Source organism: Passer domesticus, chromosome 9 (assembly GCF_036417665.1).
Source record: "Passer domesticus isolate bPasDom1 chromosome 9, bPasDom1.hap1, whole genome shotgun sequence".
Classification (NCBI taxonomy): domain Eukaryota; kingdom Metazoa; phylum Chordata; class Aves; order Passeriformes; family Passeridae; genus Passer; species Passer domesticus.
This window is the reverse complement of record NC_087482.1, coordinates 1206272-1224715: the sequence shown is the minus strand read 5'-3', so window position 1 is coordinate 1224715 and position 18444 is coordinate 1206272. Positions and strand designations below refer to the sequence as shown.

The following is an 18444-nucleotide window of genomic DNA, read 5'->3' as shown; positions in this document are numbered from 1 at the left end:
GACACATTCAGTCTTTTTTAAACCCATCCAGGGATGGTGTCTCCACCACCTCCCCTGGCAGGCCATTCCAGAATTTTATCACTCTTTCTGTGGAAAATATTTTCTTAATATCCAACCTACATTTCCCTTGATGCAGCTTGAGACTGTGTCCTCTGGTTCTGTCAGTGCTGTCTGGAGAAAGAAACCAACCCCACCTGACTACAACTACCCTTCAGGGAGCTGTGGAGTGATAAGGTCACTTCGGAGTCTCCTTTTCTCCAGGGTAAACACCCCCAGCTCTCTCAGTCATTCCTCACCAGGGCTTGTGCTCCCAGCCCCTCACCATCCTCGTTGCCCCCTCTGGATGTGCTCGAGTGACTCAATGTCCTTCCCAAACTGATGGCCCAGAACTGGACACAGCACTCGAGGTGCGGCCTCACCAGTGCCAAGTACAGGCACAGAATGACCTCCCTGCTCCTGCTGGCCACGCTGTTCCTGACACAGGCCATGAGCCATTGGCCTCCTTGGCCACCAGGCCACACTGCTGGCTCATGTTCAGCTGGCTGTGACCAGTGCCCCCAGGTCCCTTTCTGCCTGGCCACTGTCCAGCCACACTATCCCCAGCCTAGAACACTGCAGGTGCTTCTCGTGGCCAAAGTGCAGCACTGGGCACTTGCACCTACTGAGCTTCATCCCACTGGACTCTGCCCATCGCTCCAACCATTCCAGGTCTCCCTGCAGAGCCCTCCTACCTTCCAACAGATCAACACACTCTCCCAGCTTAGTGTTGTCTGCAGATTTGCTAATGAAAGACTCAATCCCCTCATCCATGTTGTCAATAAAAGCATTGACCAGAGCTGGCCCCAGCACAGAGCCCGGAGGGACACCACTGGTGACTGGCTGCCAGCTGGGTGCAGCACCGTTCACCAGCCCTCTCTGGGCCAGCCATCCAGCCGGTTCTGAGCCCAGCAAAGAGTGTTCCTCTCCAAGCCCTGGGCTGCAGCTTTTCCAGGAGCGTGCTGTGGAAGACAGTGCAAAGGCCTTTCTGCAGTCCAAATAGACACATCCACAGCCTTTCCTGCATCCACCAGGCAGGTCACTTGCTCATGAAAGGAGATCAGGTTGGTCGGACACGACCTACCCCTCCTAAACCCCTGCTGGCTGGGTCTGATACCCTGGCCATCCTGTAAGTGCTGTGTGATGGCACTCAGTATAAACTGTTCCATCACCTTACTGGGTACTGAGGTCAGACTGACTGGCCTATAATTACCAGGATCCTCCTTCCCACCCTTGTTGTACATGGGTGTCACATTGGCCAGCTTCCAGTCATCTGGAACCTCACCAGTGAGCCAGGATTGCTGATAAATGATGGAGAGCGGCTTCAGCAGCTCATCTGCCAGCTCCCTCATCACCCTGGGGTGGATCCCATCTGGCCCCATAGATTTAGGAACATCCAAGCAGCTCAGCAGTTCTCTGGCTGCCTCCTCTTGGCTAACAGGGGGCCCATTCTGCTCCCTGACACCATCTACCAGCCCAGCAGGACACTTGTCCTGAGGCCAAGTCGTCTTCCTACTAAAGACTGAGGCAAAGAAGGTGTTCAGCGCCTCTGCCTTGTCCTCATCTGCACTTCCTAAGTTCCCTCCCACATCAAACAAAGAACAAAGGTTGGTCTTACCCTTCCTTTTATCGGTGATATATTTGTAAATACATTTTTTTATTATCCCTTACAGAAGTTGCCATTTAAATTTCAAACTGAGCTTTGGCCTCCCTAATTTTTTTTTTCCTACGTGCTCTAGCAGCTCCTTTAAAAACTTCCTGAGAGACTTGACCCTCCTTCCAAAGATGACACATCCTCTTTTTATTCCTAAATTCCTCCAAAGCCTCCTTGCCCATCCAGGCTGGGCGTTTGCCTCATTGACTCATCCTTTGGCACCCAGGGACAGACTGCTCCTGTGCCCTCAAGATCTCTGTTTTGAAGCATGCCCACCTTTCCTGGACTCCTTGGTTTTTAAGGGCTGCTTGCCAAGGAACTCTCTGAAGAAGTCTCCTAAACAGGCCAAAGTCTGCCCTCTGAAAGTCATGTGTAAAAGTCTTATTGATGTTCCTCCTGTTTTCACAAAATACCAAGAATTCTTGATACATTGGTGTTCCCCTGTCTGAGACATAACATACAACAGACCACTCGTGTTTCCTCAGAAAAACAGCCTTGTTTATTGTCTGGAGTGTTCTTTTATAACCCATTCAAATCTCCTGGGCCGAGACAGCTCATTGGTCTATCTGTGTGCCCCCAGACTCTGAACCAAGACAATGTCTGCATCCTAGGAGAGTTCCCACTGCATGTGAGCTTCTGTCAGTCAGACACAGAGGCTAGTTCATGGGAGCTGAGCTGGACTGCTTATTAGAACTTGATTAATGCTGACTACAGATCAGCTTGCAATGCAACAAATTCTATCATTTCATGATCACTGTGCCCCAAGCGGCCTCCAGCCACCACATGTCCCCCCAGCCCACCTCTATCTGCAAACAGCAGATCTAACATAGTCCCTCCCCTGCTGGGCTCACCCACCAGCTGCAACCAACAGTTGTCCTCCACACTCTCTACAAATTTCCTGGGATGCTTTTTTTCTGTTGTATTAAGTTCCCAGCAGATGTCTGGCAAGTTGAAGTCACCTACAAGAACAAGGGCTGATGATCCTGAAACATCCTCTAGCTGTTTGTAGAATGAGCTGTCCACCACTTCTTCCTGGTTGGGTGGATGATAACAGACTCCCAGTAGGATGTCAGCCTTGTTGGCCTTCCCCCTCATTCTCACCCATAGGCATTCCACTTCATCATCATTAGTTTCAATATCCATGGTGTCCAAAGCCTCTCTAATATAAAAAAAAGCCACGTCTCCACCTCTTCTCCCTTTCCTGTCTCTCCTGAAGAGCTTGTAGCCATCCAGTGTAGTGCTCCAGCCATGTGAGGCATGCCACCACGTTTCTGTGATGGCAATGACATCACAGCTCTGCTGCTGGACCATGGCCTCCAGCTCTTGCTGTTTGTTACCCATGCTGTGTGCACTGGTATCCATGCACCTCAGCTGGGCTGCTGATTTCATCCCTAACTCAGGCTTACCACCCTTGGGCCTGCTTCTAGACAGCCCAGCCGCATCCCGTTCCCTCTTCAAACCTACTTTAAAGCCCTCTCAACAAGTTCTGCAAGCTCATCAGCTAAAAACCTTCTGCCCTTAACAGAGAGATGGAGCCCATCTGGTTCCAGCAGGCCAGGTGCCATAAAAGCTGCGCCATGATCAAAGAATCCAAAATTCAGCCAGGGACTCCAGACCTTGAGCAACTTGTTGGTGATATGAGCTCTCCTATTGCTTTCACCATTTTTCTCAGCCACCAGAGGGACTGAGGAAAAGACTACCTGTGTCCCTGTTCTATGAACCACTTGTCCCTGTGGCCTGAAGTCCCTTTCAATGGTCCTGACACTCCTCTTCTCAATCTCATCACTGCCAGCCTGGAGTTTCAACAGTGAATAATAATCAGAGGACTGAATCAGCCCAGGAAGTCCCTCAGGAATATCCTGCACCTGGGCCCCAGGGAGGCAGCAGACCTCTCTGTGGGGTGGGTCCGGTTGACATGGGGCCCTCTGTTCCCCTCAGAAGGGAATCACCCACCACGATTACCATTCTTTCCTTTTTGATGTTAGAGATGGCAATCCATGTTACAGATTAATCATAATTGGGAGGCTCTCTGGGCAGATAATTTTCTTCTTAATCATTTGGCTAACTCTCTAGATCCAGGGGCTCATACCTTTTCTGAAGTGGCCCCTGGCTAGGGGATGGGGGTCGGGAGGAATTTTTATCATAACCTTCCCGTTCAGGGACCATTTCCACTCCCCTTCATCTACAGGTGTCCTTCTCTTGCCTGACAGTGTGCGGCATAGGAGTCCTGTGACTCTTGCTGGGCCTCCCGTAAGGATGGAAGGGCTGAACTCCACCAATCTATTTCCCTTTCACTTTCCCAGATACTCATTAGTCTTTAAACTTCCTCCATAAGCTCGGCCACCAGTGAAAGAGATCATTCACCTGTTCACACTGCAGGCAGCTTTTCTCCTCACTGCCCCCTGAAACCACTGCTAAGCTCAAACACTCTGCACAGGAATGGGTCAGGACAGACACATCCTTTTTGGAGGGTTCCATCTAGTTACATGCACTTGTACTAACTACAGTTTTCGATTGCGTAAAAACCACTACTGCCAGAAACCCCAAAACCACAGAAACACTGCAAACAACACACAGTAAACCTTCCTAAGAAGAAAACCTGCAACCCTGCCTGCTTGCCCTGCCTGTGCACACTGCCTCGTGAATTGTCCCTCAGAGACATGCCACGGCCCTGTTTGCCCACTCCTGTTTGCCACAAACCCTAGAGGCCTCTTTTAATCCGCCCGCTAACCATGGAGGGAGGAAGCTGCACCCCATCCCTGCGTAACTCACAGGCTCTTGATGGCTTCCCTCTTTTCCCGGGCATGCCAATGGAGGAGGTCCAGGCCCAGATGGTCCCAGGCAAGGAAATGTCCCTCAGCCCAGGGACGCTCAGCATGGGCTGCCCCATCCTCCCCGGGGACTCGCCACTGGTCACAGCAGCCCCTGCCTGGCTCCTGCCTGCCCACACCGTGGCCATCCCCAGCTGCCCCTGGGCACGGAGCTCAGCCAGTGCTGATCCTGGCTGGGCTTTGCTGCTGCTACCACCCGCACACTGGGGTGACAGCTCCATCTCTTTAGTGCAAGAGAAGAGCTGGGCCAAGCCCTGCCCACCTTCAGTAGGGGCCAGAGAGCAGGGCCAGTGCCTTCAGGGGGAGAGGACCTTGTCTGGCTGGAGGCAGCATCTGCACAGCAACAAGCTGTTAAAGCAGCTGGCACAGGGACATTGGGCATGGGCATGGAGATGTGCGATGCAATTAGAGGTCCAGTTCTCCCTTAGGTGTTTGGCAGGACATATGAAGGGGGAAAGATACAACTGTGAAAGAGGCTATGGCAAGTGACACAGTGAACAGAGGCTCTGCTATACCTATCATGCACTGCATGTGCCCGTCCTGCAAGCAGAAAATCATTGGGATTCATCAAAGTGGAATCAGGGCATGTGTTCCTGTCTTGCTGTGAACCTCTACGAGATCCGTGGGGAGCGTGAGCCCGTGCTGTGCTGCACTGCTGAGCTGGCAGCACGGTGGATACGGGCAGGACATTCTCTGTTTCTCCCAGAGCTGGGGCCTGCAGGCACCTTGCCGGACCTTGGCACAGGCTGTGCCAGCCAACAAAGCCCAGCAGGCCGGGAGGAGAGGCCAGGGGCAGCGCAGCTGCTTGGGCAGTGGCTGCTGCCAGGGACACGGGCCAAAGGCATCCCTGAGCAGCCACTGCCACCCCTGGCCCTCCCTGCCCCGTCACAGCTCCCCCAGCCCCAGGGGACAGGCTCAGGCCCTGTCAGGACCCAGCGCAGCCCCTGCCCAGTCGGGAGCCAGGGCTGGCTCTGGCCCTGGGCTGGCGGCAGGGCTCCCGCTCGGGGCTGCTCCTGTGCCTTTGGCCTCTGGGCACTCAGGGCCAGCTCCGCAGCAGCTGCAGCGCCAGGGATGTTGCTGCACCAGTCCCGTTTCCCCGGGGCTCTGAACGAGTTCCAGAGGCCTGGAAGCCGAGGCGCCTCCAGCTTTGGCTGCTGCCGGGCCGGGCAAGGGCAGGCCCTGGGGGAAGAGCTGCTGCCACACAGCCCCGGCCAGGCCTGAGCCCGGCACAGCAATTACCTGCTGTGCCTGTGCCCGTGTCTGGCATCGCCTTCCTTCCTGCAGCAGGGGCTACCCATGGGGAAATGCTTCCTCCAGGATGTGCCTCCTTCTGCACAGATGTTTGGTCCATCACTTCAGACAGGAAAAAGACAGTTGGATTAGATGGAAGAGTTCCTGATTTGGGCGCTGGCATCTTCAGGATGTCATGCGCGTTAAACATGGGGATAGGATTCAGAAAATATCTTGGCTTTCAGGGCAGGGTCAGGGCTCCCCTCTTTCCAAGGAGCTGCCATGCCTGAGCCACAGGAGCAGGGAGGGGATGGCGCAGGGCGAGGGCACACACGTGCATAGTTCTGTGCTGGCACCTGCAGCAATGCCCCCCTGGCCCAGCTTTGGGCTCTGAGCTGGCAGCTCTCCCAGGGGGAAAGGCCTTGACCTACCCTCAGCATCTCCCAGAGCCTCAGTCCTGGACGTGGTTTGGGAAGCTGCTCCACCTTCACCAGCAGGTTCAGCTGCAAAGAAAGGCAGGACAGAAGAGCTCCTGTGGCACTGTAGGTGATCCTCAGGCTGCCCACAAGGCTCAGCCGTGGGGCACAGCCCTGGGCCCGGCCCCTTCCCTCTCTGCTCTTCTCTGTGGCTGCACAGAGCACATGGAAGGACATATGGGCATTGCACACAGGAGGAAGACTGACAACTAAATGCTCCTTCCTCCCACTGACAGCGATCCTGTGGGAGCCCTCAGGGCTCCAGAAGGGAGCAGAGCAAATTATCCATATTCCATCAACCTTCAGATGATCTTAATTGAAAGGTCAAATGTATGAGCTCTTGCCACCTGGTCACTGTGTATTCTCTGAGGAAAGGTACATTGAGCAGTTGCCTCCAGGATTTCCCATGAGTCTCAAGCCATAATCCAGCAGGTTTCCCAGATAATCCATGTCTTGATCCCAACCTAGAAGTTTGCAAGGATCAGAACCATTTCCATGATGTGCTGGGATCCCCTTCTGCCTCAGGGAACTGGGCACTGCACATAGATCAGGTAAGGCCATGGGAGCCAGATGTGAATGGACAAGGCCAAAGCTGCTCAGGGGCCTGGGGAGCTCTGGGCAGGCTCCTGGTCAATCCCTATCCTCTTTGCAGGCCCTGTGCAACATCCCTGGAGAGGTGCCTGGAGCAGCCCAGGGCCCGTGGGGATTCTCAGTCGCACAAGGAAAATGCTCCTTGAATCCCTGTGGAGAACTGCAGCAGGCAGTGCTGCAAGTATCCCTCACAAACTCCCTCCTGCCTGTCCTCCCAGCCGCCCTTCCTCCATCTGCTGGGACAGCTCCCACAGCCCAAAGGGACCCAGCCAGGCCCACTAAGAACACGCTGGAGCCTTGCTCTGCCCCTCTGTCCTTTCCCCACCATGGGCAACCCTTGAAGTCACTCCCAGGTTTCGGGACGTCTCCCACACAGGGACCCCAGCAGGACTGCTCAGTACCCGAGTGCCCTGAGCGTGCTCGGGATAATTCCCCTGGGCTGTGCCCTCACTTCCAGGCAGCAGAGACAGCAGCTCAAGTCTCAGCATGGCTCAGTCCCAGACGCACAGCAATTACCTCCTGTGACTGTGCCTGGCATCACCTCCAGTCCTACAGCAGATGCTGGCATGGAACCACTGCTTCCTTCAGGAAACACCGCCTTCTGCCCAGCCTCTGCATCCACTTCTGCAGAAGGGAAGAGGGACGGCTGGATCAGGTGGGGCTGTTCCCCATTGGGGAGGTGGCATCTTCAGCAGCCAGTACTTGTGAAAGTCATGGTTAAGGATCAGGAATCCACACAATTTTCTGGGTAGGCCAGGGTCCACTTTCATGATAACACCCGCCCTTAGTGATCATCCTGGAGACTATGAAATTTCAGGGAATCTCAGACCAGTGGTGCAGTTTGGGCTGCCTGTCAGCTGATGCCAAATGCCTTCCTGCAGGGGCTGGGCAGAAGCTGCAGCCAGGTGAGGCTGGGAAACAGCCCTGCAGGGCGTGAAAGCAGCAGTGGGGCAGCGAGGCTGCCATGGATCCCTTCCCGCTGTGTCGGGCACGGCGTGTCCAGATGTGCAGCCAAAGCCCCCGGCTGCTGAGTCCCAGGGGAAGCATGAGGGAAATGCACCCACCTTGTCCTCCCTGCAGCAATTCTTTCAGCATTTGCCTCATGTTTTTGGATGGCTCATGGTGTTTCTGGTGTCCTGTAGATTTGTTCTTTCCCCTCGGAGGACCTTAGAGCAACAGAGTTCCATTTCCCAGGAACGGATCCCACAAAAGCAGGGCTCAGCCTGTGGGGTCATCAGGGACACACTACTCACCTCTGCCATGGGAGCTGGGCTTTTGTGTAGGAATCAGCAAAGCAGCTGGACAAGTCCTCCCTGCAGACACACCTGGAACACAAGAGCCACAGAAGCTTCTGTCACCTGATTCCTGCCAGGTTCACAACAATTATTCCTTGGTGGCACACTGAGAACATACCTGACGGTGGCTCAGATAGGACCAACACTTTATGCAGCCAAGCTAATGGAGAAGCCTTCCCAGACACCTCATCTAGAAGGGAGCAGAGATCAGACCCATTTCCATGGTGTGCTGGAGTCCCCTTCTGCCTCAGGGAACTGGGCACTGCAAGGGGCTCAGGTAAGTTTGTGGGAGTCGGACGTGAATGGATAAAGCCAAAGCTGCACAGCAGCCTGGGGAGCTCTGGGCTGGCTCCTGGTCACACTCCAGACTCTTTTCAGGCCCTGTGAAACATCCTTGGATGTAGGAATGTAGGAGAGTGCCCCCTAATTACAGAGTGGCAAAGCTAACCTTTATCCCCCAAAAAAGGAAAGAAGCCCAGAAGTTTCTCCCAACGATCAGGTGACAAGCCACCTCAAAGGACCCCAGAGGCTTCAGTAAAAACTCTGGGTCACCTAACTGGATAGAAGCCAAAAAGTCCCGCCTGACCCATCAGGTAGAAAAGGGGAGGACAAAAGAACCAAAGGGCTTTTGTGAAGGTGTTTCTACCAGTGGCAGACTGCTGTACCTGCATCGGATTTTTCTGTTTGTTATTTTGCCTTTTATTAAACCTTTTTTGTTTCTAACACTGCAGCAGAAGCCATCCTGCTCATTATTTGCCTCCAAAGGTAATAGCTGAGCTATCCTTGGGTGTGCTGGGTTCCCTTTTGAAGGTTTATAACACCCGGCCCGAGAAAAAAGAACCCAGCACGTGGCGCCCGGACAGTATTTCTCCTATTGAGGAAGATGGTCTAGGGATTTTTTGATTACCTCCATCAAAATAGGACATTTTTACTTGATATTTGCGTGTTTTGGGGGAACAGGCCTGCACCTGAGTTTTTTGTCCCTTTAAAATAGAAAACCCAGAAGAAGGCATTTGAGATTGAGAGGGAATCTCGAATCAAAGCCTCATACTGGTGAAGAGGAGGCTGTAATCAGAGACGGGACTGGAGCAGCACCGCAGCCTCAGAGGACTCTGCCGCTCAGCTCAGCTGATTTGTCACTGTTGTGACCCAGGACCTGGGAAGAATTTCATACCAAGAAGCACAACTGGAAAACTCTGGTGAGTGCCACCATGGGAAATCGGTTGTCTTTAGCTGAGCAGGATTTTTTTTCATATTTCAATTATAAGTTAGAAATTCAAGATATTCAGTTTGACAAGAAACAGCTTAAAAAGCTTGTAAAATGGATCTTAACAGAGTTCCCAAACTCAGACATGTCTCAGAAACTCGATCCAGACTTCTGGGATTCGGTCGGACTGAAATTACATAACATGGAAAAGAATAAGAAGTCCAACTTAAAGCTGCGTCCAATATTCAGGACGGTCTTAAAATTTGTAACAATGGAAAGTGCAAAGCAAGCAAAGAATGCACACAAGCAAGCAAAGATCAGGGACAGGGCAGAATGCAAGCAGCAACAGCAGGACCGGGAGGAGAGGAGAAAGAGGAGTTCTGAGGGGACCCAGAAGCCTTCCCTTATCCCAGTCGAGAACCAGAAACCCCGGAGGAGCGGCTGGGAGGTGGCCAGGCCAGCCGCCCTCCCCCTTCCCCACCCCCGTCCTGGGAGAGAGGGGAGCAGACCAGCCCTGGCCAGGCTCCTCTGCAAACCACATCTTTCACAATCCCTGCCATACCTAAGTCCTCTGTATTCCCTCTGAAAAGCTCCCTTTGGCGCTCGAAATCGGTGAATTTTGGCAGTACAATGGAAAAAAGCCGAGCCAATTGTGTCCACTCTGAGAACAGAGGAGCTCATGGCAGACGCCATGATGGCCCCGGCCCAGCCCCGCCCTTCGTGGGCGTGGCTCGCCCTCCTCCTCGGGCTCCCAGCAGTCCCTGGGTGGCTCCTCCCTGAGCTCCTGCCCATCAGAGCAGGGACACGCCCCTTTTGTGGGCGGAGCCTGGGCAGTGTCCCCACCCCTGCTCCCCGCCCACAGCCCGGGAGGGCACGCCCCCTCCCTGCCGAGCGTGGGAACCGAATGTGATGCCCGGAAGTCACCCTGTCCAAGATGGCGGCGCCCATGTCAGACACCTTGCCGGAACAAAAAATAAATTATTCTTATGCTCCACATTGTAATTCCAAATAATCTAAGGAAGAGTTTAACACACAAGGAGTCACAGATACCTGGCAGAGGATAAGAAAGGATGCAGTTCAGGAAGGAGAGTGGGGAATTGCATCAAAGTTAAAAGTTTTTCCTGTGAGGTGCACAGCAGGTCCTGCACCGAGAGGGAGCTGGCAGCAGATCAGTTTTGCTGAGTTAAAAGAGATTTGCAAAGCCTCTCGTTTGTATGGTAGCGATTCTGCATATTTCAGAAGTCTTTTACAAGCCACCTTTACAGCAAATGTATTTACTCCACACGATTTAAAGCAGCTTTGTACATCCCTGCTGTCCCCAACAGAATTTTCTCAGTGGAAACTGGCATGGAAATGTTTGTTAAATGACCTTTTAGGAGGTTATGCAGGAACTCCAGCCTCTGCAAATTTGACTATAGATCAGCTCAGGTGGAGGAGCTCATACAGATCCTCAAACACAAGCCCGAACTCTCAATAAACAAGTATTACAGGATATCAAAGAAGCAGCAAAAACAGCTTTGTTACAGGTTCCTGATGGCAACAAACCAGAACTAGATTTCACAGAAATAAAACACAGAATAGATGAGCCTTATATTAAGTTTTTGGACCGTTTGAAAATAGCATTGGAAAAGCAGATTCCAATAGACGGAGCCAGACAAGAGTTATTAAAACGGCTCGCAATTTCTAATGCAAACCCGAGCTGCAAAAAAGTATTAGGTGCATTGCCACAGGGTCCTGAGCCCAGCCTGACCCAGCTCGTGGATGCTTGAACCGCCTGGGCACCCCTGAGCCTGCAGCAGCCATGCAGGCAGAGGTGCTGGCCAGTGCCATCACAGCAGCTCAGGAAAACACCCCAAAGCAGCAGGAAAACGCAGCAGAAATGCAAACACAAGCCCTAGCAGAGGCTCTAAGAGCATTCAGAGGTGCAATTGAAAACGAGCAGACTCCAAGGGACACGTGCCATTCGTGTGGCCAGAGAGGTCATTTCAAAGGGGATGTCCTGGGGCCCGCAGAAGGCCACTGCCCAGAAACAGTGGATGCAGAGGTTTCTGTCACGTGCTAACAGCTGTCACCCAGCACAGGGCTGTCCGTGCCATCTGCCGGGAAACGTGCAGCCCGGCACGGGGCAGTGGCTGCCATGACACAGGAACCCTGCACCAGGGGCAGAGAGCACCACAGGCCACCAGGGTCAGAGCTGCAGCACGTCTGTGCAGGACTGCCGACCACAATGTCCCCAGGTGCCAGACTGGAGCTGTCCCCAGCCCAGCCAGTGGTGCTGACCAATGCCATTGCTCACACAGTGCCCACAGGACAGCTGGGGCCTGAACCACAACCACGTCAGTTCCTCATCGTGGGAGTGAGCAGATCCCATGCAGAAGGTTTTTATGTCATTCCAGCTGTGCTCTCTGTCACCTGTTCACAGGAAATTACAGTCTTAGCTTTGTGTCCAGACCCTCCATGCTTTTTACCCAAAGGACTGACCACAGCACAAGCTTTCCTCCTACCAGAGTCCCAGAACAGCACAGCTGCCATGGCCTGGACCAGGCTCATCAGCCGCGGGCGGCCTCAGCTCACCTGTGTGCTGCAGCCCCTCGGGCAGCCATCACCCTCAGTGGCCTGACAGATCCCGGAGCAGACGGCATCTGACACCGGAATGGCCACAGGACTGGGCCACGGTGCCTGCGCTGGCTCAGCTGGCAGCTATTGGTGGTCACTGTGAGAGCTTTCGAAGCTCCCACTCAGGCACATTTGAGGGGCCTGCAGGTCGTGTTGCCACCACAAGACCATTCGTTGTAGGAGCTGATATTGTTCTTTGGGGCCGGGGCATTTTGTCGCAATGGGGTGTGAGGTTAGAAACTGGATTTTAACAAAAGCTGTTGATGGACATAACACTTTAAAACTGACATGGACATCTAATACATCCATCTGGGTCAGCCAGTGGCCCTTACCCAAAGAGAAACTTGCTGCTTTAGAGCAGTTGGTACAGGAACAGTTAAACAAAGGTCACTTAACTCCAACTACTAGTCCCTGGAACACCCCAGTTTTTGTAATCAAAAAGCCAAACAGTGGGAAATGGAGGTTGTTGCAGGATCTCAGAAAAGTTAATGAAGTGATTCAAGAAATGGGTTCTTTACAACCAGGTTTACCCTCTCCTGTTATGATTCCAAAAGATTGGAAGTTAACTGTTATTGATTTAAAAGACTGTTTTTTCAATATTCCCTTGCATCCAGATGATGCACCAAGATTTGCATTTTCCATCCCATCCATAAATCAGCAAGCACCCTTGAAAAGATATCATTGGCTTTCTCTACCAGAAGGAATGAGAAATTCCCCGAGTATATGCCAGTGGTATGTTGCAAAAATACTTTCCTCAGTTCGTGCACATTATCCAAATTCTCTCATATTACATTACATGGAAGATATTTTAGTAGCAGCAAAGGACCAAGCATCAATGCAAGAGACAACAGATCAGGTCATCTCAGCAGAGGAGAAAGCAGGACTCGCTGTAGCAAAGGAAAAAATACAGACACTTCCTCCCTGGAAATATTTAGGATACAGGATGACAGAACAAATGGTAACCCCGCAGCCACTCCAGCTAAGGACGAATCCAAAGACATTGAATGAAGTGCAGCAGCTCGTGGGGACTCTGAACTGGCTTCGTCCACTACTAGGCCTTTCAAATCAGGACTTGGCTCCTCTGGCAGACTTGTTGAGAGGAGACACAGCCTTAAACTCACCGTGAGAATTCAACAAAGAAGCTCAAAATGCTTTAAGACAAAGTGATGAGAGCCATCCAGATGTGCCAGGCTCATCGGTATAATCCTAACCTGTCTTTTTTGTTTGCAGTTTTAGGAGAGAGTCCACAGCTTCATGGTTTGATATTCCAGTGGGATCTAGAGAAGAAGGACCATCTGATAATCTTAGAGTGGGTTTTCCTGTCTCGTCAATTGGGTAAAACTATAACAACTTGCCCTGAAATTATTTCACAATTGATTATCAAGGCTAGATCTCGAATGCTTTCCCTTGCAGGAAAAGATTTTGCAGAAATCTTCCTGCCTGTCACATCCATCTATTTAGAATGGTTAATTCAAAATTCAGAAGTTATGCAATTTGCTTTGGAAAATTTTGCAGGAAAAATTTCAGTCAATTGTCCCAAACATGAGCTATTAAGTTCATCTTTAAAATTAATTCATAAGCCTTTAAGAAGTAATGCACCCCTCGAGGCAATCACATTTTTTACAGACGGTTCTGGGAAGTCTAAAAGGTCTGTGATTGCTTGGCAAAATTCAGAGACAAAAAAATGGGAATCAGATATTGAGGAAGTAGATGGTTCTGCACAGATTACAGAGCTAGCAGCAGTTGTACAGGTCTTTTCAAAATTCACATTTCCTTTTAATTTAGTAACGGATTCAATTTACGTTGCAGGTGTGGTGGAAAGAGCAGAAGGATGTCTGCTGAAAGAAGTTTCTGATGATCAGTTATACGGTTTGCTTAAAAAGTTAATCCTACTTCTTTCCATTCGACAAGAGCCTTACTTTGTAATGCACATTCGCTCACATTCTTCTCTTCCAGATTTTTTAGCAGAAGGCAATGCCATGGCTGATTTGTTAGCCGTGCCAATCCAGCACACACTTTTTAATGTTATTGAAATCTTCCCCTGTTGTTGTTGATTTAAGCTTCCACTCACCTTCCCTTCTTTTGGGTACCACTGTGCTTTTTCTTGATGTAATCCATTTAAAAATGTCTAGGGGACCTAAACTGATACTGTCCCATGGCCAAATTTCACTTAAGTGTGTCCCCCTGCACACTCAACAATGAATCAAATTAAATTCTTTTGTACCATATTGATAAAAAAGATTCTTTCTGTATATTTGTCCCTCTCTATCCCTTTGTCTTTTCAATTGCACTTCTTTCTCTTTGAATGTATCCTCTGAGTTGGTTTCACTTCCTTGTTCAAAGCATACCCATCTTTCTTTCACAGGGCACTCTCCTGACATCCTCTGGCTTGGGTTTGCAATATTTTTAGCCAGCCCATATAGTTTATTTTCTTCTTTACAGGTTGTTAACTGGGAGTGATCGATGCATTTGGGATTCATGTCTGTGTGTACTCTGATGAGTACACGTACTGTATCTCCTCTATACAAGGGATAGTAACACTTCTCACAAGTGTTTCCTCCACTTCCTCCAAAGTGGGTGAGTAGTAGCATTGCTACCAGTGGGAGTCTGGTACGGGCTGGCCTCCTCACCTCTCGAACCACAGGGGTTTTCTCGGTGCCCAGAGAGTATTTCCTGGAGGTAGTTCCCAATCCAGTCTTGCCTCCCACTTCTGGTTTTCCCTTCTTCTGGAGACATTCTGCCATGACCTTTATTGTACCGACTCCCTTTCTTCAATTTGGTCCCAATTAGGGTTGCAAGGAGAGTGCTCTATGGAACAGTACCGGAAACTGAGATCTTATTTTGATTGTCATTCTTAGCTGAACAAAACTTGACCTTGTACTATAACAAACATTAACAAGCTTTAAGGATTTAAGGATAACAATGTAGATGCTTCCCGTGGGGGGTTGTGTTCAGGGTTGCGCTTCTTTTGCTGTTTTCCTCAGGACCAATTTCAAGTCTTTATTGTCTCTGCTGCCTATAGTCCATTTGCTTGCCTCATTTGGGGGTTGTACTGGACCCTTCACTGGACTTGCATGTGTCCACCCCCGCTCCTTTGTTCTTCCTGCGGTGTTTGTTGTAAGCAGCACCTGGAAGGGGCCCTCAAAGCGAGCAGTGAGTGGAGAGGTTTTCCATGATTTAATCAATACCCGGTCTCCTGGGTTAATACTACGTATTTTACAGTTCAGTGGGGAAGTTTGGGGAAGGTGTCCCTTTTCCCTTAGTTCTTCCAGGGTTGCTGTTACTGTTTCTAAGTATTTTTGCATTGTCATGCCCCCTTCTAGATGTTCCCTGGGACTGTACAGGGTAAGCAAGAAAGGCAGCCCAAGCAGCATTTCATAAGGAGAGACCCCTAGATCTGTTCTGGCTCTTGTTCTTATTTGTAATAGGGCTAGATGTAAACATTTGACCCAGTTCTATTGGGTTTCTAAGACCAATTTTGTTAAGATATGCTTTAAGGTTTGATTCACCCTCTAGACCTTCCCAGAACTCTGAGAGTGCCAAGGGGTGTGTAACTCCCACTTTATTCCCAGGGCCCTGATGACTTGTTGCAGAACACTGGATGTAAAGTGGGGGCCACAGTCCAAATCAGTAAGATTTACTAGCCCATATCTCAGAAGAATTTCTTCCAAGAGAACTTTTGTCACAGTTTGAGTTTCTTGTGGGGAACACTTCAACCCAGTGGGTTAGGTGGTTAACTATGACCAATAGGTGTTTATACCCTGGGGCTGGAGTTAATTCAGTAAAATCAACCTGAATACTCTGGAAAGGTCTTATGGCTAATTTCCTCCCTCCTGGAGTTGTTTTTCACATTACCTTTTTGTTGACTTTTTGGCAGGTTAGACATTCTCCTGTGATGGATCTGGCCATTTCATATATTCCTGTCCCCATGCAATATTTCAGGAAAAGATCATATATTCATTGTGTTCCCCAGTGAGTTAATTGGTATATCTCTTCCATCACTTTCCTGGTTATTATTCAGTTGAATATTTATCATCCATCTGGGGTCCAGCACTTTCCATCCCCTGTTTTTACTGCTCCCATTTGCTCTATTTCTTTTAGCTCCTTGTCCTTGAAAACTGGAACCCCCTCTTCCTTTATTTTCCCGTGGTCTTTTTTTACCCTTAGGACTATGACTGAGTCCAGCATTTCAAAGGCTGCTTTTTTGGCTGCCCGGTCTGCTAATTTGTTTCCTTGGATTTCAGGGGTATCCCCTTTTTAGTAGCCTTTAATATGGATTGTGGCAATTTCTTTTGGTCCTCTGAGGGATTCAAGTGCTTCCCTATCAGACTTTCATGTGCCAGATTTTTCCCCTTTGAGTTAAGGTATGCCCTCTCTGGCCAGATTTTTCCAAAGGTATGAGCTATCCCAAAGGCATATTGAGAATCCACGTAGATTGTCCCTATATCATCTAATAAATCAAAACCTCTCTTTAGGGCATATACCTCGCAGTTTGTGCAGAGCAATTTGAGGGTAATTTCCCTTTTTCTTTGTTTTCCTCTGCTTCAATAATGGCGTATCCTGATGCCCATTTTCCCATTACTGTTTGGGAGGATCCATCTATATACTGGATCCTTCCATATGGTAAGGGGTCTTCTTCTAGCTCTTCTCTTACATTTGTTTGCATCTCAATTAGCTCTATACAATTATGCTCTAAATTTTCCATTTTTGGTTCCCCGGTTAAGAATTGAGCAGGATTTCAACCTTTTGAGGTAACAATCTCTAGATTCTTGACATTCATCAGGGTTATTTCATACCTCAGGATTCAGCTGTGTGTTAGCCACTGAGGAGTTTTTGGCTTAACACTGTCCTCAAATAATGGGATGTGTGTACTGAAATCCTTCCATTTAATGTAGGATTTGGAGTGTCTTCTAATAAGGTAGCTGTGGCTGCCACAGCTTGAATACAGGCTGGCCACCCTCTTGCAACCACATCCAATAATTTTGACAGATAAGCCACCAGCTTCCTGCTTCCCCCCCAGCCTTGGGTTATCACTTCATATGCTATCCATTCATTAACATTAACAAACAGATCAAATGGTTTTCTTCAATTAGGCAGACTCAAAACTGGGGTTTTCGTCAATCGAGCCTTTAAGTCTTGGAACCGTTCGGTATCCTCCAGAGTCCAGACTACAGGTTCTGTGCTTGTTAATTTTTCATACAAAAATTTTACAGCTTGAGTATACTGATCAATCCATAATATACAAGAGCCCATTATACCTATTAGCTTTCTTACATCTTTTTTAGTCTTGGGTGGTGGAATTGACAGGATCCCCACAACTCTTTCAGGACTGAGCTTTTTCTACCCTTTTCCAATTAGATGTCCAAGGAACTTTATCTCTTCTTCTACAAATTGGAGGTTTTTCTTTGATCCTTTTAATTCTTTATCTCCCAGAAAGTTTAGTAAACTTATACTGGCCTGTTTGACTTGTTCTTGATCTTTGCCTGATATTAGCAGGTCATCCACATATTGTAGAATTTGTATTTCTTCCCCAGGTACAGAGGATTTTAAAGGATCCTCTAAGGCTCGTCCAAATAGGTTAGGGGACTCTGTGAATCCCTGTGGGAGGCAGGTCCACCTGTGTTGTTGTTTACATTTGCAGTGTGGGTCTTCCCGTTCAAAGGCAAACAAATTCCTGCTCCCCACCTCTAATGGACGGGCCCAGAAGGCATCCTTCAAATCTGTTACTGAGAACCATGCATGCTCTTGTGGAGTTTGACTAAGAAGAGGATATGGATTTGATACTATTGGCTATCTGGAAATTGTTTGTTAATTTCCCTCAAATCCTGCACCAATTCATAGGTTCCATCAGCCTTCTTGACAGCTAACATTGGTGTATTATGTGGTGACATGCATGGTTCTAGTACGCCTTCTTCCATGAGTCCCTGGATCACAGCTGTTAGTCCTCTCTGGCCTTCAGGGGAGATGGGGTATTGTTTAACCTGAGCAGGGGGAATTTCTGACTGCATTTCTGTCTTAATTGGTGGGATATTTAACAACCCTGGCCCTCCTCCTTCCGCCCAGACTACTGGTTTAATTTCTCCCAAATCCTGTCCAGTTAACATTATTTGGGGTACCAAATCCTCCCCTCCTTTGGCACTACTGCAATTCCCATCTTTACTTGCAAGCCTCGCCCCAGTAAGTTACAAGTTATTTTTGGGATATAAAGGAAATCATCCCTACATTCCTTTGAATTGCCTTTTATAATTATGCTCTCTGTAACCTGGGCTCTGAACGGTTTCCCTTTTGCTCCCCACATTTGGCAGATCTTTTTGCTTAGCTGAGCCCCTCTGGGAAGCTTTGTCACACAGGATCGATCAGCACCTGTGTCCATTAAAAACTCATATTCTTCACTCTGGGGAGCAATTTCTAAGTTTATCAGGGACTCTGTCTAGTGTCCAATCTCATCCCCCACAGCGTCGACCCCTGACACCTCTAATCATCATCTCCTCTCAGAATCTTCTCTAGG

General features: G+C 49.6%; 1 protein-coding gene and 1 long non-coding RNA gene across 2 annotated transcripts in view; one reads left to right on the top strand and one right to left on the bottom strand.

Moving 5' to 3' along the window:
- LOC135308305 (uncharacterized) overlaps window positions 1-18444 on the top strand; it is a 624983-nt gene that overhangs the window by 305937 nt on the left and 300602 nt on the right. The gene's annotated exons all lie outside the window — the stretch shown is intronic.
- LOC135307128 (uncharacterized) lies at window positions 7333-8248 on the bottom strand. Its single transcript, XR_010367856.1, has 3 exons — window positions 8072-8248; window positions 7883-7984; window positions 7333-7442 (listed from the first exon to the last, which is right to left on the bottom strand). It is a non-coding gene; the product is annotated as an uncharacterized LOC135307128 (long non-coding RNA).